The sequence below is a fragment of the Somniosus microcephalus genome, chromosome 7 (genome assembly GCF_052327205.1).
Source record: "Somniosus microcephalus isolate GS21.2 chromosome 7, FLI_Smic_1.0, whole genome shotgun sequence".
Taxonomy (NCBI): domain Eukaryota; kingdom Metazoa; phylum Chordata; class Chondrichthyes; order Squaliformes; family Somniosidae; genus Somniosus; species Somniosus microcephalus.
In genome coordinates, this window is record NC_140993.1 from 80,936,003 (window position 1) to 80,954,805 (window position 18,803).

General features: G+C 49.9%; 1 pseudogene; it reads left to right on the forward strand.

Annotated features, from left to right (window-relative positions):
* LOC147114765 (uncharacterized) overlaps nucleotides 1-18,589 on the forward strand; it is a 38,865-nt pseudogene extending 20,276 nt beyond the window's left edge.
* Nucleotides 18,590-18,803: the final 214 nt, after the last annotated feature.

Consider the following 18,803-nt stretch of genomic DNA (forward strand, 5'->3'; position numbering starts at 1 on the left):
GGGCCTCCCTGTCAAACTGGGCGTAAGTTACGCTTGGCTGAGGTTAGTGACCGAGATGCAAAGGCTACCGGCCTCTCCGAGCCATCCGGGAACTTGTGCGACAGCACTGCTCCAATGCCATAGGGTGATGCATCACACGCCAACTGAATTGGTAGTGCTGGGTTGAAATGAGCCAACACCTCTTTTGATGTAATCAATTCTTTGCATTTCTGGAAAGCTCGTTTACATTCGTCATTCCACTTCCATGGTACCCCCATTTGCAGTAGGTGTGTTCAGTGGGTGTAGTACTGTAGACAAATTCGGCAAGAACTTATGGTAGTAGTTCACCAGCCTGAGGAACGACATCAGTTGTGACACATTTTCCAGTGCTGGAGCCTTGACTACTGCCTCAATCTTTTCAGGGGACTTATGTAACCCCTCTTCATCAATAACGTGGCCCACAATACGAGATCTGCTTCTGGAAAAACTCGCATTTGTGGCGATTTGCTCGGAGCCCATATTCCTTCAATCTAGTGAGCACCTGCTCCAGGTTGGCAAGGTGGTCACTGTCATTTTCGCCCGTGACCAGGATGTCGTCCAAATAACACTGGGTCCCTGGAATCCCTTGCAGGACTTGATCCATTGCCCTTTGCCAAACAGCCGGAGCTGATGCTACCCCGAACACCAGCCGGTTGTATTGGTAGAGACCTTTTTGAGTGTTGATCGTGAGGTACTGTTTCGAGGCTTCTTCTACCTCCATTTGCAGGTATGCCTGGGCCAGATCAATCTTAGTAAAGCGTTTCCCTCCAGATAGCGAGGCGAAAATATCTTCAATCCGCGGAAGCGGATATTGTACCGTGTGAAGGATTGGGTTCACTGTCACCTTAAAGTCCCCGCAGATGCAAACCTTCTTTGGTTCCCCAGGCGTATTACTCAATGATCTCTTCATTACAGGAACGATGGGTGTAGCCCACTCACTCCAGTCCACTTTGTACAGTGCTCCTGAACGTTCCAAACCTTCCAGCTCTGCTTCGACGGCTGGGCGGATCGCATAAGGCTGGCCTTAAAAAACTTTGGGCTTGCATTTTCCTCTATTTTGATCATCGCTGTTATGCCTTTTAGTGTTCCAAGTCCCTCCTAGAACACTTATTGTGCGTCAGTTAGCATTTTTGACAGTCGTCCAGGTGTGGTGTCATCATCCTTTTTGGCATCTACAGTCAGCGGTTGTATGGAATGCCAATCTAGCTGTATCTTCTGGATCCATTCACATCCTAGTTCTGGTGGTCCTCCATCTGGCAATACATATAGGTCCATTTTTGGTGTTTCCTTGCCGTTATATATAACATTAACCCTTATTTTTCCTTTGGGGTAGACTTTTTGCCCCGTGTACATCTTCAAGACAATCTCTGTATCTCTCAAGGGTATATGTGAGAATAGCCGCTTATATTCCCTTCGGTTTATGACTGTTAGGGCTGATCCTGTGTCCAATTCCATTTTCACTTGGACTCCAGCTATCTTGAGCGTGACCCAGATAGTTTGGTGATCCTCCGTTTTGATCACCTTATGTAGTTTCAGACAACCCAGCTCCTTGCTTCCGGAGTCTGTATCACTTTACTGTTCGTCTGAACTACTCTCCGTCACCTTATGTACCTTCTTATACTTCTCCTGTGGAGATTTCTTGCTGCTGGTTTTCTTTCCCGACCTGCAGACTCTTGCTATGTGTCCTACTTTTCCACACTGTCTGCACACTTTGTCCTTGAACAAGCAATCATTATGGTCGTGTGTTGTTCTGCCGCCGCGTTAGCACTTCACTGTTCCGTATGACATTTCATTTGTGCCATATTCTTGCGGTCTCCGTTGTATCTCTGCAGCGCCCCGTGCGGCTGCTTCATGTGATATTGCCATGCTGAAAGCCTTGTCCAGCGTAAGATCCTTTTCTGATAGAAGCCATTTCTGGGTTCCTTCACTTTGAAGCCCACACACAAACTTGTCCCTTAAAGTATCTGCTAGTCCCGTTCCAAACTGGCAGTGTTTCGATAGCTTGCGCAGTTCCGTTAAATACTCAACATTACTTTCATCTTTATGCTGGTTCCTTTTGTGAAAATTAAATCTTTCTGCTATCAGCAGCGGTGTGAGGTTTAATTGGTCCTGTAGGATTGACACTATGTTTCCAAAATCCTTTTCCACTGGCTTCTTTGGGGTTAATAGGTTTCGCAGTAAGCCATACGTTTTTGCACCCATTGAATTCAACAATACCAGCGCTTTCCTCTCATCTGGCACTTCATTTGCCTTGCAGTACACTTCTATGCGTTCGACATATGTCGTCCAATCTTCGACTTCATTGTTGAACGCTGTGATACTGCCACTCTTCGGCATCCCTGGGTGTGGTTAGACTGGCTCAAAATGGCGTTTTCCCGCGCTCTCCCTTCTTCTCTGCTGCGGCTCAAAATGGCGTTTTCCCGCGCTCTCCCTTCTTCTCCGCTGTGGCTCAAAATGGCGTTTCCCGCACTCTCCCTTCTTCGCCGCTGCGGCTGCTCGGCCCTTGAACACCGGCTGCGCTCTGCGCGTTTTCCCTTCGTGCCTCTCTCTCTTCTCCCGTCGATGCCGTTCGGTCCTGAACACCGGCTGCGCTCTGTGCGCTCTACCCTCTCTCTTCTCCCATCGACGCCACTTGGTCCTGAACACCGGCTGCGCCCTGTGCTCTCTACCATCTCTCTTCTCCCATCGACGCTACTCGGCCTTTCTGTGCCGTCGGTCGGCTCTAGCTGCCGCTGTCCGGGAAGGGTCTGTGCCGTACCTGTTGCCAGCCCGTTTCGCTGGACCACCGTGACTGGAGAACCAAGCCCAGCTCTCAACAGCCTCCCCTGCGATGCTCAAGTCTCCGCTGGATGGTCGATGCCCGTGCTTCTAGACTTGGCCTTCTTTTTTTTTTCTTTTCTCCAGGAGCGAATCCCTGGGAGGTGATGCAGAGTTGCAGGTAGGTTTGAATCTTCTCGTCGCCAATGTTAGATCCGTGTATTTTTATGTTGTGTGTCCTTCAATAACTAGACACGAGGCTGCAGGGAACAATCAACAGGTGTTTACTGGATGAGGGTTACTCTAAAAACTAAACGTACAGATCCCTACTCAGGGTTTATATACAGGTGTGGTCACTGCCGGTACTACAGTATACAGGAGCTGTAAAAAGTAGTTCTCCCCTTAAAGGTACATACACTACAGAAAGCAAAAGGAGATGCTAATGGGACAAGTAAAGAAACAAAAGATGGGTCTAGAAGAGGTGTAAATGGGAATGGCAAAATCACCAACAGCTGCCATGTGAAAAAATCGGGGCAGAGGTTATGGTCTGAAATTGTTGAACTCGATGTTGAGTCCAGAAGGCTGTAAAGTGCTTAATCGAAAGATGAGGTGTTGTTCCTCCAGCTTCTGTTGAGCTTCATTGGAACAGTGTCCCCAATGGGGAGACCAAATGCAGATTGGGTGACTGCTTTGCGAAACACCTCCGTTCAGTCCGCAAGCGTGACCCCAAGCTTCCGGTCACCTGTCATGTTAATTCTCCGCTCCACTCCCACTCTGACCTTTCGGTCCTCGGCCTCCTACACTGTTCCAACAAAGCTCAACGTAAGCTTGAGGAACAGCACCTCATCTTTCAGAGCTTAACCTCTCCCCCTATCTTTTCACATGGCAGCTGTTGATGATTCTGCCATTCCCATTTACACCTCTGCTAGACTCATCATTTGTTTCTTTACTTGCCCCAGTAACATCTCATTTTGCTTTATACTATCGTACCTTTTATCATTTAATCACTCCTGCCTTCCACCCTATCACAGACCTTCCCTTTTGTTTTTTCCTCCCCTTTCCCCTTTCCCTGCCCCAGCACTTGCTTAACATCTGTTACATCTCTAACTTTTTCCAGTTCTGACAAAAGGTCATCGACCTGAAGCCTTAACTCTGTTTCTCTCTCCACAGATGCTGCCTGATCTGCTGAGTATTTCCAGCATTTTCTGTTTTTATTTCAAAAATACTTAATTGGCTGTGAAATGCTTTGGGATGTCCTGAGGTTGTGAAAGGTGCTATATAAATGCAAGTTTGCTCTTTATTTTATGTAATTTATTTGCAATATGAAGTTTGGGCATTAGGTATAAAGAGTAATGGATATGTTGAAGTGATTACAAGGAGTTCACACCTAAGTGGCTTGTCACCTATACCTTGAGGTCAGATTGTTTTCCTTACAATTACTTTCATCCACTCATTGTTCCTGTAAGTTATATGCCAATATAGCAGTGTTAATATTCAATTGAAATCAAGTTTGGCCAGTTGCTGCTGTGCGCTACTGTTTATGGAAGGTGTTTTATTTCTTCTGTTGATATCATGGCCAACATCAATGGGCTGGATGCTCAATTCAAGTGCTGCCTGATGTATGACACCCTCACTGAGAAATCAAATTTGTGAAGTAATCACTGCAAGATTACTGGAATGTGTTCTTTAATTTATGACTAGGAAGTGGCACAGCTGTACATAAGATTTCACTGTTGTGTGAATGAAGCATTTGAGGGCTATAAGTGATGCGGTGGAGATCCACATGAACCAAAAAATGATCGGAAACAATCAGGAGGTCAGGCAGAATCTGTGGAGAGAGAAGCTGAGTTAAAAGATTTGTGTGGAGCCTTTATCAAATCACATTGGCCCAGATTTTCCTCCAACAACGAGTTCGGCTACTTAGACTTTAAATGTAACTGTCTAATGCGCTGATCTTGGTGTCGATAAGTTTCCTGCCTTTGTAATTAAAATACACCACAGCGAGAATGGCGGCGAATTGGAAGCGGTGCGGCCATTATTTCTTTGCAATTCCACGAATAGCAATTGTGGTAAACCACTGTATTGTATATTGCCACCTCTGGGTGGCGCTGTGTATGGAGGCATGCCTCAGCTGACTCCACCCACCACTGTGTGGGTTTCGTTCAGACTTGTTCAGTCACTCACGAAGAAGCATGGTCTCTTCTTAGCTAATAAAAGCCTTATTCATCTCTTCTTTCGACTCATCATCTCTTCTTCGACTCATCACCTTTTATGAAGTAATTGATAAGCTTATCAATTTTATTAGCTAAAAGTTAAATGGCGACACCTGAGGAGCAACAACAGCAACGGATACAGCAGACATTGCTGAGAGCCCTCAGACCACCACGCCTGGACCTTGACCCTCAAGATGTGGGTGCATCAGCCAAGTTTGAACACTGGCTGAGCTGCTTTGAATCCTTCCTCGCAATCTCACAGGTTACAGAGGAGGATCACAAACTGAAAATTTTGACCGCCCAGGTGAGCCATCAAGTATATATGCTAATCCGGGACTCTAATACGTACGTGGCGGCCCTCGAGCTACTAAAAGGGCAATATACGCGCCCGGTGAACACAATTTACGCCCGACACCTCTTGGGATCCCGCAGGCAGCAACCGGGAGAATCGGTAGGGGCATTTGCACGGGCGCTACTGGCACTCTGCAGAGACTGCGATTGTAAAGCGGTAACGGCTGTGGAGCACGCGCAGGGACTCGCCTGTGATGCCTTCGTCAGGGGCCTCCAGTCAGACCACACCCGGCAGAGACTGCTAGAAAGCAAGGAACCCGACCTGAAGACGGCCATTGCCCTTGCGCTCTCGTTAGAGGAGGCCCACCGAAACCTCGAGGCATACCCCCGGAACGGCGCCAAGACATGGCAATCGAAACCGTGGGACACGGGACCGCCGCCCCCGGCACCAACCGCTGCAGCGACCCAACCGAGACAGCAGCCTCCGGTAAGAACTGCTTCGATGCCCAGTAACCAGGCCCAAAAATGCTATTTCTGTGGCCAGTTAAAACATCCCAGAGCGCACTGCCCAGCTAAGACAGCTACCTGCTCGGGCTGCGGGAAGAAAGGCCATTACGCTAACGCCTGCAAGGGGAAGCCAGCCAGCAGCGCAGCGTGCGGGCCGTGGGAGCAGCCATCTTATCCGCCATTTTGTGTACCCCCGGCCGCATGGCATCCGCCGCCATCGTATCCAACGCACTCAACCGCCATTTCGTCACCGGAACCGACCACCGTCTCGGCGGATGACTATAGTGACTCACTAAGCCACATACTGGCCTCCGTGACGCTGGATCAAGGCCACCCTCACCATCTATCCAGCTCCATGATGGATATCGCGGTAAACGGCCGCGCCACCAGTTGCCTGATCGACAGCGGGAGCACAGAGAGTTTCGTCCACCCCGACACGGTACGTAGCCACTCCCTCACGACTCTGCCAACGCACCATCGCATTTCTATGGCGTCCAAGTCCCAGTCAATGGACATCAGCGGCTACTGTGTGGTGACCCTGTCAGTAGGGGGCACTGAATATCAAAAATTTAAACTGCTAGTCCTGCCCCGTCTTTGCGCTGCCGTCCTGCTAGGGTTGGATTTTCAGTGCCACCTTAAGAGTGTCACACTAGCATACGGTGGACCCCTCCCCCCACTCACAGTCTGCAACCAACAACTTTTAAATCGCCCGCTGCAAACCACCTGCAGCCTTTCCACATTAAAAGTCCCCCCCCCTCCCCTGTTCGCTAACCTCACCCGCGACTGTAAACCCATCGCTACCAAAAGCAGGCGGTACAGTGCCGGGGACAGAGCTTTTATCAGCTCTGAGGTGGAGCGGCTCTTGAAGGAGGGCATTATCGAAGGTAGCACTAGCCCCTGGCGAGCCCAGGTTGTAGTCGTTAAAACCACTGCAAAACGCCGCATGGTAATCGACTACAGCCAAACCATAAACCGGTACACCCAGCTGGACGCGTACCCCCTCCCTCGCATATCTGATATGGTCAATCAGATTGCGCAATACAAAGTATTCTCCACCATCGACCTTAAGTCAGCGTACCACCAGCTGCCCATCCGCCATGAGGACCGCCAGTATACTGCCTTCGAGGCAAACGGCCGCCTCTACCACTTCCTTAGGGTCCCCTTCGGCGTCACCAACGGGGTTTCGGTCTTCCAAAGGGAGATGGACCGAATGGTTGACCAGAACGCGCTGCGGGCAACCTTCCCCTATTTGGATAACGTCACCATCTGCGGCCACGACCAGCAGGACCACGACGTTAATCTAGCAAATTTCCTCCGTACGGCCCAACGGCTGAACCTAACGTACAATAAGGAAAAATGTATGTTTCACACCAAGCGCCTGGCCATCCTCGGCTGCGTGGTGGAGAACGGAGTCATCGGGCCCGACCCCGACAGAATGCGCCCCCTAATGGAGCTACCCCTTCCCCACTGCCAAAAAGCACTGAAGAGATGCCTGGGGTTTTTCTCCTACTACGCCCAGTGGGTGCCCCTCTATGCAGACAAAGCCAGGCCCCTCATCAAAGCCACCTCCTTCCCCCTGACACCAGAGGCGTGTGCAGCCTTCACTCTTATCAAGAACGATATCGCGAAGGCCGCAATGCACGCGGTGGATGAGTCCATCCCCTTCCAAGTGGAGAGCGATGCCTCTGACTTCGCCCTAGCCGCGACCCTTAACCAGGCGGGCAGACCCGTGGCCTTTTTCTCAAGGACCCTCCAGGGCCCCGAGACGAGACACTCCTCTGTCGAAAAGGAGGCCCAGGCTATTGTAGAAGCGGTGCGTCACTGGAGGCATTACCTGGCCGGGAAACGATTTACCCTGCTCACTGACCAGCGTTCAGTAGCTTTTATGTTTAATAATAAGCAGAGGGGTAAAATCAAGAACGACAAGATCTTGAGGTGGAGAATCGAACTCTCCACCTACAATTATGATATCTTGTATCGGCCAGGGAAACTCAATGAGCCCCCAGATGCCCTATCACGTGGTACTTGCGCCAACGCGCAGAGTGATAGGCTGCAGTCCCTCCACAATGACCTCTGCCACCCGGGGGTCACCAGGTTTTTCCATTTTATCAAATCCCGTAACCTGCCCTACTCCATCGAGGAGGTCAGGACCATGACCAAGAGCTGCCAAATCTGCGCCGAGTGCAAACCGCACTTCTATAGGCCGGACAGAGCAAGCCTGATCAAGGCCACCCGCCCCTTCGAACGCCTGAGCGTCGATTTTAAAGGGCCCCTCCCCTCCGCTGACCGCAATGTGTACTTCCTCAACATAGTTGATGAGTACTCCCGTTTCCCCTTTGCCATCCCTTGCCCAGACATGACCAGTACCACGGTCATCAAGTGTCTGAATGACATCTTCGCTCTGTTCGGGTTCCCCAGCTATATACATAGCGACAGGGGCTCATCGTTCATGAGCGACGAACTTCGGCAGTACCTGCTAACAAGAGGTATCGCCACGAGCAGGACCACCAGTTACAACCCCCGGGGGAACGGCCAGGTGGAAAGGGAGAACGCGACGGTTTGGAAGGCAGTCCTCTTAGCACTAAAATCTAAGGGCCTTCCGACCTCCCGCTGGCAGGAGGTCCTCCCTGCAGCGCTCCACTCCATTCGGTCACTACTTTGTACTGCCACTAATGCGACCCCTCATGAGAAAATGTTCGTTTTCCCCCGGAAGTCTACATCGGGAACCTCGCTACCGGCATGGTTGACTTCTCCTGGGCCCGTCCTACTGCGGAGGCACGTGAGGACGCATAAAACGGACCCCCTGGTCGAGCGGGTGCACCTCCTACACGCCAACCCCCAGTATGCCTGGGTGACATACCCAGACGGGCGGGAGGACACGGTCTCCATACGAGATCTCGCACCCTCGGGTACCCCTGAATTACCACCGTTATCCCCCTTACCACTGTTATCCCCCACCACCCCTCCCAACCCAACCCTTGCAGACGGCATGCCAAAGCCCCAGGAATCTTCGCCAACCACCCAGACACCAGACCCGACGTCGGATGCTGTAACACCACCGCCGCCACCACGACGATCAGGACGTCAGACAAGGCCTCCTGATAGACTTAACTTGTAGTACCCTTCACCCCGCCGGACTTCACATTAAACAAGGGGTGAATGTGGTAAACCACTGTATTGTATATTGCCACCTCTGGGTGGCGCTGTGTATGGAGGCATGCCTCAGCTGACTCCACCCACCACTGTGTGGGTTTCGTTCAGACTTGTTCAGTCACTCACGAAGAAGCATGGTCTCTTCTTAGCTAATAAAAGCCTTATTCATCTCTTCTTTCGACTCATCATCTCTTCTTCGACTCATCACCTTTTATGAAGTAATTGATAAGCGTATCAGCAATTTTAAGTTTTGCAAATTGTCTTTTAATGTGAATCCGAAGTATGGCGCCCATCCAACGTGCTCCTCCCACCAAACTCGATGCAATCGGTCAGCCTGCTTCTGTTCAGAGCATGTCATGAATTTGAGTACGGAGATTCCACAGGTGCGCGCAACCTAATCTCTAAATTCAGTCCTGCCGCTGTTTAATAATTTGAGCGATTTTTAAAAAAATCTATTAGCTTTAAAACACGTCGCTACCAGGCCACGAACAGCATTATTTTAAAGTCTAAGTGGCAGCGCACGCAAAATGGCGAGAATACAGCAAAATCGCGATTATTTTAACTGGGGGAGCAAAGCTATGAAAATTAGCCTCCAACTGTTTTTTGACACGGGGTAAAAGCGACACTGCGCAAACATCAGACGAAATTAGGTAGTGGCATAAGTCATGGCATAAGTCACTTAGGCCTAGAAATTCAGTATCGTCACGTTTGGGGCGTTATACTCGAGCGGGCGCGAAATTAACGCCTGCCGCAAATTATCGCCACCTTCAGCTAAATTGACCTGCTTCGCCCCAAGAGATGCTTGGAGCGCTAAAGCAGGCGCTGCACGACTGTCCTAAGGTGCTAAGCCGGAGAAGCGAGGCGCTATCACCGAGGGCAGGCGCAGCGCAGGTGCGGACAGTTAGCGATTGCACACAGACACGCTGGCGCCGGTCAGCTCTTAAAGGGGAGGGTCGATCGTGGATTGCAGCCACACCCTGCACATCGGAGCCCTGATTCTCGGCCTGGACAGACCTGCTGCCACATTCTAATGCCTAGGACCATGGAGAGGGCCAGGGAGCGAGCGCAGCGGTTCAGTGAGGGGGCCCTGCAGGTTCTGGTTGGCGCAGTGGAGCGCAGGCGATCTATCCTGTTTCCGGACAGTGGCAGGAGGCCGCTGCCCACCGACTACCGCAAAGCTTGGAGGGAGGTGGCTCACAGAGTGACCTCCAGCAGCATGGTGCCTAGGACTCCTGTGCAATGCAGGAAGAAGTTCAACGACCTCACTCGGGTCGTCAGGGTGAGTACCCTTTTCAGTATCCTCTTCATCCCTGCATGTGCACCTCATTTTATGGCCAAAGGGTCCTGAAAGCCCCAATGCCCAGCCCTCATCCAACACCTATGGGTTTTTCATGAAACTCATATGCACATTCACCACCTTACACACTGTAAGGGCTATTCGACCATGGGAGGCAGTGCAGCCAAGATCAGGGCTTCACACTGTAAAGGCTATTCCACCATGGGAGGCAGTGCAGCCAAGATCAGGGCTTCACACTGTACTCAGAGCCCGTCCTTTCTCTTGCAGGGCAAGCTGGCCCATAACAGGAGGCAGCAGCAACAGACCGGGGGAGGCCAGCCTCACCTTAGAGACCTCAGCAATCTGGAGCAGCGAGTCCAGTGCATTATGGCAGGCTGGATGTTTGGCCCCGTCGCCACTGGAGATGCCGACCCCGTTCTGGACAGCAATGGTAAGGTCATCACCTTTTTGACCTCTCTCCTTCCACTTGTGCCTCACACCAGCATCCTTTGCCACTATTGAACCAATACAGTGCATTGCAGCACTCATGCCTCCCTCGCTGCCACCCTGTCCTCACGCTAAAGCAACTCTTGTACCTCCCTGCTTTCAGATGGTGATTCACCAGGTGAGGAGGCAGGCCCTCAAGCTGCCACTGTGAGTGATTCTGAAGGCAAGGAGGAAGAGGAAGCCAGACCATCAGTGCAACCCTCAGCCGAGGCAGCCCATGGCCATAATGGGGGCACGTCTTCCCTGGAGGGGAGCAGGGGGGAAGGGTCTGAGGAGGGTGAAGCTCCGGGGCCCAGCGGGCTGCAGCAACGCGGGGGTGGGTAGGGAAGCTCGGCGGCCTTCTCCCCGGAGGGAGAGTCTGGCCTCCAGTCCTGCTACAGTGAGCGCAGAAGAGGTGCGGCTCCTCGCTGAAATGGGTGCCCAGGCGGAGCAAAGGCACACTGAGCTCATGGCTGCAGTGGCAAGGATGCCCAAATCCATTGAGTCACTGGCAAGAAGTGTCCAGGACTTCAGTGCAGCACAGGCAAGGAGTCTGCAGGACTTCGGTGCAGCACAGGTGGCTTCCACGCAAGTGCTTAGTGCTGCAATGCAGTCAGTGGCTGGTCTGGTGCAGACACAGATTGAGGCCACACGAGCACTGACTGCTGCCACCCGCGCTGCATCGGGCACGAATCGCCGGGGCCCTCACCGCACCGTGCCACAGAAGGTCAGCAGTCTGTGCTTCAGCAGATTGCTCCGCATGCTGCAGTGCTGCCCTGTGGGAGCGCCAGTGTGTCGTCCAACCAGGGAGTGCCTGTCCTCTGTCAGGTCCTGCTGCCAACACTGTCACTTCTCCACTGCAGCTGCCACCACCCATAGGACAGACTGTTGCCGCCCATCAGAGTTGGAGCAGTCAGCAGCCGGGCCCTCCAGGCCCAGAGCTGGTCCAGGCCATCCCCCAAGGGCATCTGCTGACTCAGTTTCTGACACTCAGCAGCCTTCCCCCAGCCTTGCTGCAGCCACTGGGGTCCCATTGCAGAGGAGCTGCAGGGTGGGAAGGGGCCAATCTCGCAAGCGAAGCAGATCACCCTCGAAGGGCAAAAAGTAGGAGGTGTGGCAAAATGCTGTTAATTTTTTTAGTGAAGGCCGAGGATCGTGGTCATTTTTTGTTAACTCTTTTGTTCATTGTCTCCAGGTTGTGAGAGCCAGTTATGTGTCTAACTGCTTTTTTTGGGGTTTCTCTCTATTACTTTGTCATGTGGGAAGGGCACACAGTTTGTTGAATAAAGAAGTGTCTTTATTCAGATTGTGCATGTTTGCTCTTTGAACTATTTGTTGCCTTGACCGGCTCAGGGTTTGCGGAACGGTTCCATTCATGTTCTTTCAATGGCGCAAGCCATTCCCTCAGAGGGGGCCTAGAACCGACTTGCAATAAGCCGCTGACGGACGGACCTTGCACTTTGTGCCTCTCTCCTGTCTTGGTGCTCCTCCTCCTCCTCCTCCTCTGCTCCAATGTCTGCTGGCAGTGGCTGAGTCCTGAGGATTGCCAGGTTATGCAGCATGCAGCACACTACAACGAAATGGGAGACTCGCTCAGGCGAGTACTGAAGGGCTCCCCCGGAATGGACCAGACAGCGGAACCATTGCTTTAGCACGCCGATTGTGTGCTTAATGATGTTCCTAGTCACTGGATGGCTCTTATTGTATCGTTCTTCAGCAGGGGTGCTGGGCGCATGGAGTGGGGTCATCAGCCAGGTGCACAGAGGATAGCCCTTGTCCCCGAGAAGCCAGCCTCCTGGGTAAGCCGGTGCTTCGAAAAGGTCTGCCACAGAAGTCTGGCGCAGGATGAAGGCGTCGTGGCTGCTGCCTGGAAAGCGGGCATTGACAGCTAGTATCAGCTGTCTGCGGTCACACACCAACTGCACGTTCAACGAATGGAACCCCTTCAGGTTGCGGTAATCCTCGGCAATTTCTTGCGGCGCCCGCAAAGCCACATGCATGCAGTCAATGGCGCCCTGGACCATGGGGAAGCCCACTATTCTTACAAATCCCATTGCGCGCTCTTGCTGCTTGTCCAGGGTCATGGGGAAGGAAATGTACTGATGTCTCCTTTTAAAGAGGGCATTCGTGACTTGGCGGATACAGCAATGCACCGCGAACTGGGAGACATTGGCAATGTCCCCAGTAGCGAATTGGAAGGAGCCGGTGGCATAAAAGTTGAGAGCCACTGTCACCTTCACTGCCACCGTCAGAGACATCCTGCTCCTCAGTTGAGGCTGCAGATCTGGCTGAAGCAGGTGGCAGGGCTCAGTGACCACCTCCCTGCTGAATCGAAGCCTCCAAAAACACTGCTCCTCAGACATGTTGAGGTAGGAGAACTGTTGGCGGAATACCCTGGGAGGGTAAGGTCTCCTGTGCCGATGCCTGTTGGCCCTCCTCTGTCTGGCCATGATTGGCACTCTCTCTCGGCATCTCTGAGCCCTCTCAATGCAATGGAGAAACCCAACATTTCCACCCATTGCAGCCCCCATAGTATGTGGCCACTCAAGGTTATGGCACTGAAAAATCAATCCAACTGCAAAGTTCTGGGCCGAAGCCAGAAGTACCTGTGCGAGTGCTGACTCAATGCAGAAAGCTCTCTCCCTTTGTCTCTCTGCAAATCTCTCTCTCTCTCACAGAAGGAGTGGTCCAAAAATGGCTACCACTAAGAAGCCAGGAAGAGCCCCTTTAAATAGCGCCCCCCAGCCCCACAGCGACTGGGAGCCGTTCCAGTCAACCAGTCGCTGGGAGCGCCAGGCGGAAAGGAGGGGGGCGCCACTGAAGTTCCAGTTCGGGGGCGCCCCAAGGGCGTTGCACCATGAAATGACGTCAGGATCTGCACGCGCAGCTGAGCGGGCGTTGCGGTTTTGCGCCGCCACTAAATGTCCACTCAATGTCGCGAGAGGCGCAGGTCTCGCCGCACCCGGGCGCTAGCCGCTTCGCGCCCCACTTATCGCCCTCTTAAGGTGCTAACGGGTGGTGCTAACAACTGAATTTCTCCCCCTTAGTCTATTATTTCCTCTTTCTTTTATGCCGTTCAAAGATCCCGGTGATGTAAATGTACCAAAATAATGAAGCAAATCTCCAGGAAAATCTAGGCCATTTTTTGATAGCTGCAGATGTTGTGTTGAGCGACTAATTTTCAAAATGGCAGTTTCTTTGTTGGGTACCTAAAAACAATATTGACAGAGAAAAAGAAACTGCATTTGTGGAGGGAAAATACTTTATGTACTTATATGCACAAAATTTCAGCAGGTCTGACAAGCATTTCGGCATGCTAAGTGACAAGGAGAACTGTCAATAAATTGTAATTCATGTCAGTTTAGGAGACATATTATGGTGCCATAGTGCTTTTTTGGAATATTAGCAACTGGTTTTATTTTTAAACTATGAAACTGTGCATCTAGACTTAGCTCTTGTTACTAATATTTATGTAGACAAATTAGCACCCCTTTATACAACAAGTAATAAAGAAAGAAAAACTTGCATTTATATAGCTGTATTATTGTCTTTCAAAGACATCTGAAATGATTTCACCTAAAATGAATTAATTTAAGGTGGTGACCTGTTTTATAGACAAAAACAGCTGCCATTTTGCACACAGCAAAAATCCCACAAAATGCAATGAGATGAATCACCAGTTAATCAATTTTTGGTAGCATTGGTCAAGGGAAAAATGTTGGCCAGGAGAATTCCCTCTTCTTCTTCGAGTAATGCTTTGACTGCAAACAGTTCTCTGCCTCATTTTAAGTTCCCATCGTTCCTTATAACTGAGAGGGCAGTTAAGTAACCTCTACCCAGCTACCTGCCAATGCCACTTCTGAACTGCTCATTAGGAAATGACCAGCACGCCTTCACTTTTCCCCACATGACTCCATGGCGGTCCCAGATGGCTTGTCATAAATCAGGAACTCACCTTGCAGGGAAATGCGGCACGGAGCATGTGGCAGCTTTGATGGTGCACCAGCACCCTGTGCCACTAGACTGCTCAGTTACCAAAATCCCTAAGCATTTTACATGATCAAATATTAATGTGGTATTCTTATTTGATTTCTCAGAACCTATTCTGCGCCATTAGAATGAGTTTGCTTATATTTTAGATTGCAATCTACTGGGTGTTTTAAAATGGTCTATCTTGCACTGCAGTGCAATCACTCATTTTCTAATTTAGTTTAATTAGTAAGGTATGAAATTTTATAGTCTGCCAGATTCCCCTAATCACAAGCTATCAGCATTCTGTGCATACCTTTATGGATTATAATTTGTACATATGTGCCATAGCAGCCTTTTTCACCTCTGCTGAATTTTTAGTGGTATTTGGCCCATAATTTCAAATAAATTCCTGAGAGTCATTTCCAAATTCTCAATCGGTTACTGAAAATATGCCTTCCACCTCTGAATTTTTATTTTTCACCACCATAAATGTCTGTGCCAGTTTCAGACCAAGTTGTTTGTACTGAGTTGCTGTGCTCCAGGAGCACTGAACATCCATTTGCAGCTGTTGATTCTTTTTTGTGGATGATTGCATTGACACCATGGCCTTAATGGAAACTTGGCTCATGGGTGACAAAATACTTGCTCCTTATTGAATCCTCCTCACCTGACCATACCCTCAATTTAAATAAAGGAAACTACGATGGTCTGAGGAGCGAGTTGGGTAGGATTGATTGGGGAATGGCACCCAAAGGGTTGACGGTGGATAGGCAATGGCAAACATTCAAAGACCGAATGGATGAACTACAGAAGTTGTTCATCCCAGTTTGGCATAAAAATAAAACAAAAAAGGTGACTCAACCGTGGCTAACAAGGGAAATTAGGGATAGCATAAGATCCAAGGAGAGGACATACAAATTGGCCAGAAAAAGCAATAATCCTGAGGATTGGGAGCAGTTCAGGATTCAACAAAGGAGGACAAAGGGATTAATTAAGAAAGGGAAAATAGAATATGAGAGTAAGCTTTCAGGGAACATAAAAACTGACTGTAAAAGCTTTTATAGATATGTGAAGAGAAAAAGATTGGTGAAGTCAAGCGTAGGTCCCTTGCAGTCAGAATCGGGGGAATTTATAATGGGGAACAAAGAAATGGCAGACCAACGAAATACATATTTTGGTTCTGTCTTCACAAAGGAGGACACAAATAACCTCCCAGAAATACCGGGGAACATAGGGTCTGATGAAAGGGTGGAACTGAAAGAAATCAGTATTTGTAGGGAAATGGTGTTAGGAAAATTGATGGGACTGAAGGCCGATAAACCCCCAGGGCCTGATAATCTACATCCCAGGGTACTTAAGGAAGTGGCCCTAGAAATAGTAGATGCATTGCTGGTCATCTTCCAGAACTCAATAGACTCTGGAACAGTACGCATGGATTGGAGGGTAGCTAATGTTACCCCACTGTTCAAAAAAGGTGGCAGAGAAAAAGCGGGGAATTATAGACCGGTAAGCCTGACATCGGTAGTGAGGAAAATGCTAGAGTCCATTATAAAAGATGTAATAGCAGAGCACTTGGAAAGCAGTGACAGGATCGGACAAAGTCAACATGGATTTACAAAAGGTAAATCATGCTTGACTAATCTACTGGAATTTTTTGAGGATGTAACTGGTAAAATAGATAAGGGAGAACCAGTGGATGTGGTATATTTGGACTTTCAGAAGGCTTTCGATAAGGTCCCGCATAAGAGATTAGCGTGCAAAATTAAGGCACATGGGATTGGGGGCAAGTTATTGACTTGGATAGAGAACTGGTTGGCGGACAGAAAGCAAAGAGTTGGAATAAACGGGTCGTTTTCCGAGTGGCAGGCAGTGACTAGTGGGGTACCGCAAGGATCGGTCCTAGGACCCCAGCTGTTCACAATATATATTAATGACCTCGATGAGGGAATTGGATGTAATATCTCCAAATTTGCAGATGACACAAAGCTGGGTGGGAGGGTATGCTGTGAGGAGGATGTCCTGAAACTCCAGTACGATTTGGACAGGTTAGGTGATTGGGCAGAAACATGGCAAATGCACTATAATGTGGATAAATGTGAGGTTATCCACTTTGGAGGCAAAAACAGGAAGGCAGATTATTATTTGAATGGCAATAGATTGGGTGAAGGGGAAGTGCAAGGAGACCTGGGTGTCCTTGTGCACCAGTCGCTGAAGGTAAGCATGCAGGTGCAGCAGGCGGTTAAGAAGGCAAATGGTATGTTGGCCTTCGTAGCAAGAGGATTCGAGTACAGGAATAATGATGTCTTGCTACAGTTGTACAGGGCCTTGGTGAGACCGCACCTTGAGTATTGTGTGCAGTTTTGGTCGCCTTATCTGAGGAAGGACATTCTTGCCATGGAAGGAGTGCAGCGAAGATTCACCAGGCTGACACCTGGGATGGCAGGAATGATGTATGAGGAGAGATTGCGTCGATTGGGCTTGTACTCACTGGAGTTTAGAAGATTGAGAGGGGATCTCATCGAAACCTATAAAATTCTGTCAGGCCTGGACAGACTAGATGCTGGAAGGATGTTCCCGATGGTCGGGGAGTCCAGAACCAGGGGTCATAGTCTAAGGATAAGGAGTAGGACATTTAGGACTGAAATGAGGTGGAATTTCTTCACCCAAAGAGTGGTGAACCTGTGGAATTCTCTGCCACAGAGGGCGGTGGAGGCCAGTTCATTAAATATATTCAAGAAAGAGTTGGATATATTTCTTAAGGCTAAAGGGATCAAGGGATATGGGGAGAAGGTAGGGACAGGGTACTGAATTTGAATGATCAGCCATGATCTCATTGAATGGCGGAGCAGGCTCGAAGGGCCGAATGGCCTACTCCTGCTCCTATCTTCTATGTTTCTATGTTTCCATCACCTGCCCCTCTCCATCCCTTCTAAACCACAGCGGTCACCAAATCTCACCTTGGTCCATCCCCCTACTCCTCGACACCTTCTTTGAGCACCTCACCTTGTTCCACCCCTCTCTCCTTGCCTTTAAAATCCTCATTGACTACCACCCACCCAAGTTTATAACTGAGACAACCTTACTCCTTTCCTCTGTCAGCCACTGATGACTCCTCAACATCGGCGATTTCGATTTCCATCTCAACTCACCCTGTACTCTCTTCTCTGAGTTTACTGCCCTCCTGTCCTCCCTTCATAAAGCTCCCGTACTCATATTCACAGCTACCAACCCACCCCCTGTCCCCCCGCCACCCACCTTGCCATTTCACGTGGCCTTTCAATCACATAATCACATCCTCTCAATGACAAGGCCATCTCTGATCAACACTCACAATCCCCTTTCCCCTTCCACCCCAACTTCCTTCTGTGTCCACCCCTGTAATAAATTCTTCGCCAAGCTACTTACAAATGTACTTTCAAACTCCCAACTGTCTTGCCTTGGGTTCTGTTTGCCACAATACTCCTGTAGCTGTTGATCTGTTCAATCACTCCCTCACCTCCACCTTTGGTGACCTTATCTCCAGTAAAATTCTTACTCTCTCTCACCCTGATCATTCCCCTACTATGGCCCCCATATTCATTCCCTAAAGTCTAAGGGATGCAGACTTGAAGATTTCTGGCACACAACTGGTTTAGCCTTTCATCGCCAGGTTTGGCTAGAGCACATCAAGCACTATCGGGCCCTGCTCTCCTCTACCAAAACTGCTCAGAACCCCAGGATCATCTTGGAATGCAAAGAAAGCCCGCGGTGTCATTTCTCCACGACCAACCATCTTCTTAAACCTTTCTCCCCTGTCCCCATCACCCTCAACTCCAACAAGTATGAAGAGTTCATTGCTTTCTTTGTCACTAAAATTGAGACCATCAGTTTAGCTGCCCCTGCAGCATCCCATCCTTCCACTTGTCCACCAAGCTAAACTTCCCCCAAAGTTTCTCCCTGCTCGAGCCCTGAACCTGTGTAATTCTCTAGTTTCTCTTCTCTCTCCCCTCATGTCCTTTCTGAGCCATCTTGCCCATGATATCCACTGATTGTTCTCTCAACCCTATTCCCCCTCAACTGCTGACCACTCATCTTCCCTTGCTGGCCCCTCTGTTACCTGACATTGTAAACGGTTCTCTCTCCTCACCCTC